The sequence below is a fragment of the Aethalodelphis obliquidens genome, unplaced genomic scaffold, assembly GCF_003676395.1.
Source record: "Aethalodelphis obliquidens isolate GAN/ISIS:26980383/991018 unplaced genomic scaffold, ASM367639v1 scaffold52, whole genome shotgun sequence".
Lineage (NCBI taxonomy): Eukaryota > Metazoa > Chordata > Mammalia > Artiodactyla > Delphinidae > Aethalodelphis > Aethalodelphis obliquidens.
Window position 1 is genome coordinate 4,905,867 of NW_020837996.1, and position 4,547 is coordinate 4,910,413.

The window sequence follows — 4,547 nt, forward strand, 5'->3', positions numbered from 1 at the left end:
AGGGAAATAGTTTATAGGGCTGTTGTGAGGAGGAAATAAACATATATATATATATATATATATATATATATACACATATATATATACACATATGCACTGAGCAAATATATATATATATATATGGCTTAGAACATAGCCTGGCACAAAGTAAATACTCAGTGCTTGTTAATTACCATCATCATCATCATCATCACCATCTTGCCATTGCTATTTTCATTATAAGGCCCCATAAGACTAAAGACTTTGTTCTCTGGTGAATCCCCATTACCTAGAACATTTTGGCATGTAGTAGGTGCTCAGTAAATATTTCTTGGATGAATAAATAAGTGAATTGAATTGAATGTGGGACTTGGATAAGCGTCAACTGTCCCAAACTCAAACTCTTTTGGGGGCTTGGCGGGAATGTGAATGAGTGAAGGGTGACGGTATAAGATAAAGGGGGAGGATTGGGGGCTACAGCAGACTGAAGAGAACATGTCCCAGGTAAAAGTATTCAAAGTCCTTTTCTGGGAGTGGGGCAGTGGGGAGAAGCACTGTGGTCCAAGCAGATTACCCACATAGCTAAAAGACACCCACGGGCGGCCACTTTGGGGGACTTTATTGCTCTAGAATGACCAGTCTCTGGTTCCATTTTCCAGAGGTTCAACTTTAGACATTCCACAGCCCTGATAGGTGTCCTCTGAGTGTAAAGCATCACAGGACCCAGAGCTTAGAAAACCAGTGCCATAGATGCTGCTGCTGCTGAATGAACACACGGTCATTCATGCTGCCACTCAGTGCAGATCTTTCCGGGGAAATGGATTGGTGCCTCAGAAATTACACGCACACACACACGAAAAGAATAAAATGTGACTGGCTTGTGACACAGGAATATTAGTCTGGGAAGTCGTAGCCACGTTGACAGCAGTGACAGGGGAAGGGCCCCTCACAATGCCCTGTGTCTAGAAGGAAGTCTTTTCTTAGACAGGATTCGTGTTCTGAAGACAGAGACTGTAGTCAGACTTTGTGAGCTCACCCTGGTCCATTCATTTGTTTTCTTAAAGAGATCAGTAGGCCAAGTGACCCACACCATTGAAACTGTTATTTCTTGCTCTCTTCCCAGCCACGTACAGGTGTATTTACGTAAGGCACGGCGCACATGATGTGAATGTCACGACGGCCGGGACTTCACAGACATAAGCTCACCTCCGTTTGCTTTCCGCCAATGCCCCGGGTAGTGACATGAGTCTGCCCTAAGAATCAGCATCCCTAGTGTGAGTCACAGCTGTGCGATCTGGGGCACCTCTGGGCAATGATTAGGCCAAAGGGTTATTCCAATGAACTCTATGTCATTCAGTGATTCTAAATCAGAAGTGGCTCGCAGGAACAGATGCCAGGTGTGATTTGCTGGGCCCACATGTTTTTTTTTTTTTTAAGTTAGTTGATGTATTAGTTTTCTACTGCTGCGATAACAAATTACCACAAATGTAGTGACTCAAAACAACATAAATTCATTATCTTACAGTCTTGAGGTTGAAAGTCTGACATAGGTCTCACTGGGCTAAACTTTGGGGTTTTGTTCCTTCTTGAAGGGTCTAGGAGAGAATTCTTTTCCTCACCTTTCCCTGTAGCTAGAGGCCACTCACATTCCTTGGTTTGTGGTTACCTTCCTCCATTTCCTCATCTCTCTGTGTCTTTCTCCTATAATCACATGTCCCACTGATTCTTTCCTCTTCTGCCTCCCTCTTCCAGTTGTAAGGACCCCTGTGGGCCCACCCAAGTTTTCAGGGTAATCTCACTGTCTTAAGAGTAGTTGATTATATTCTGCCTAGCACAGTAGATTGCATTTCCTTTTTCTTTTTGTAACATGTTTCTAGATTTTCTTAAGCAAGGATCTGGCAACACTGGGCCCCATTCTTACACCAGCAGGCTCTCCTTACAATACAGCAAGCAATGGGCTTGGACTGAGCTGCTCCTTGTTTGCCCTAGTCCCCACCCCTCCTTATCATCTTCCTGACTAATGCCCAGATTAAGTTTCCATTTGTCATTGCATTGGGTTATCATTTCTCCTACCAAGCTTACTTCTCTCACCTGCATTTCCCCCTGGCCTCATCGGCCTTTGAGCTTGCAGCATCTTTTCTTAATTCTTAGGAAATCTCAACTCTACCACTCTTGCTATCTGTCTACATCAGAAGAATCACACAGTAGTGTATGTAATGGACCCTACCCACATATGACACAGGAAAGGGGAGCTCAGTGTTGTATGCAGCCCAGGAACCCACAGAAATATAGAGCTAACTGCTGGTCTCTGGGGAAGGACGAATGAATCATATATGTTCACTACAGTGAACAATGCCAGCAAGAACCACCATCTATGGTGTGCCAGGGGCTGTAGTCATTGCCTGAAATTTTATTTCATTGAATCCTCACAACCACTTAATGAGGTCAATGCTATTATTTAGCTTTTCCCATCCCCCTCTGGAAATTGTGGCACAGAGAAGTTAAGTAAGTTGGCCAAGGTCACACAGATGGTGTGTAACAAAGCTGGAATTCAAACATGTTATTCTGACTCCAGAGTCTGAATCTCAATTCCTATAGATTCTGCCTTTAGAGAGAGAGAGAGTTAATGGATTTTTTTGTTGTACTATGGTCTGAATGTTTGTGTCCCCCCAAAGTTGATGTATTCAATTCCTAACGCCCAGTGTTATGGTATTAGGAGGTGGGGCCTTTAGGAGAGGCTTAGATCATGGGATGGAGCCCTTGTGAATGGGATTAGTGCCCTGATAAAGGAGACTTCAGAAAGCTGCCTCGCCCCTTCTACCACATGAGGACACAGTGAGAAGGTGCTGGCTATGAGCCGGGAAGGTTCTGTTCACCAGAACACAACCATGCTGACGCCTTGATCTTGGACTTCCAGCCTCCAGAACTGTGAGAGAAAATTTCTGTTGCTTTAAGCCACTCAGTCTGCAGTGTTTTGTTTTAGCAGCCTGAACTAAGACAGATTACAAGCAACAGAGCCCAACCTTGTGCTACCTGAGCAACAGAGTACAGGGGAACTTACATTATTCAAAAGGATGGTTTAAGAACAAGACTTGAACGCGAAGATGCCAGACAACTCCAGGGGTCTCCACAGCAGAGCGATGCAGACTTCTTCAGGGTCCCAGGATGAAATGAATGAGGGCCGGTCATTTCCCTCCCTTACTTTACTCTTCTCCTTGGCCACCCCCCTCTCCCCACACAGCCTGAGACAGCCAAGCCTGTCACCCCAAGTAAATGTCTCCTTACCTGCAGGGTACAGTCAGGGGATTCGATGAGCCTGCACCACACATTCACATTCTTAGCATTCACATCGCTAAGCCTGTTTTTTTTTTAATTAGAGAAAAATGTAGGCAAACCAAGAATCGTTATTTTAGAAGAACTCAAAGACAAAATACCCTTTCTTTCATCGCCTAATAAATATGGTTGGTACAAACTGTTCTAGGTAAATATTGGTTATTCACCTAGTAAAGTTTCCATCTATGGAAACGACATCTCTCAGTGGAAACAGTCTTAGCATCAGACAGGTTTGGTTTCAAATCCCTCCAGTTATCTGTGAGGCCTTGGACAAACATTTGTTCTTTCTCTGCAATCTGTAAAATGGGTGTATATGCCCCTATCTCCCTTTCACAAAGAGCAGTCATAAGGATCACATGATATTATACATATAAGATTCTAGCATTTTTTTTCTCCAAACACTTGAGGTCTCACAGAAGGGCTAGATAGACACACTACCAGTTTTCTAGATACATCCTCTTTTCCCCAAACCCCTAACCCCGTCTTTCTAAGGGATCCATCCTCTGTTCCAGGAACATGCTCACAGGAAAGCTCTGACACTCACCCCCAGGAAGGTGTCAAGGACTGAAGAGGCCAAACAAGGTGACTCTCCCAGGACAGAGTATTGGAAGATGCACTCTGTCTGCGTCAAAAATCTGGAAGGTCATATATAAACTGGTGGTCAGGGCACTGATATTGTTAAGACAGGTAATGCAGCCAACATCAGGGGCTCCAGAAGTAGTGTGGCAGCCACAAGCACCAGGGCCACAGTTGAGGCAGGAATGTCCAGACTCAAAGTCAACAGCTAAGTGACTTGCCAAGACTGAGGGAAAAGTGGTGAAAGCAGAACAGATGGAAACCCACCTGGCCCTGAGTTGGCATTCCTGCTCCATACTGACTCGCCATGGGAACTTGGGCAAGTGAATTCTGGTCTCTCAGCTTCTATAAAATTGCCATCTACTTACTCATACGTGTCTTGTGAGGGTGAAATGCGCTGAGAGCTATAATGGATTTGAGCCATGCTGGGCTGCTGGCCTTGTTGGTCGCAAATTTTCTCTTCCTCTTAGGGGCAGGTATGGGCTTCCTGGGCCCACAGCTCTCCCTGGGAGAGTGCAGCCAGAGTAGGCCACGGTCACCTTTGCTGGGCTATGGGTAAAATTGCTTTTGCCTTTCTGGCACCCACTCTGCCCACTCCTCCACTGCCTTTCTCCAGCTTGCCCAAGGAAGAGGGGGAGGGGGGAGGGGGAGGGGAAGGG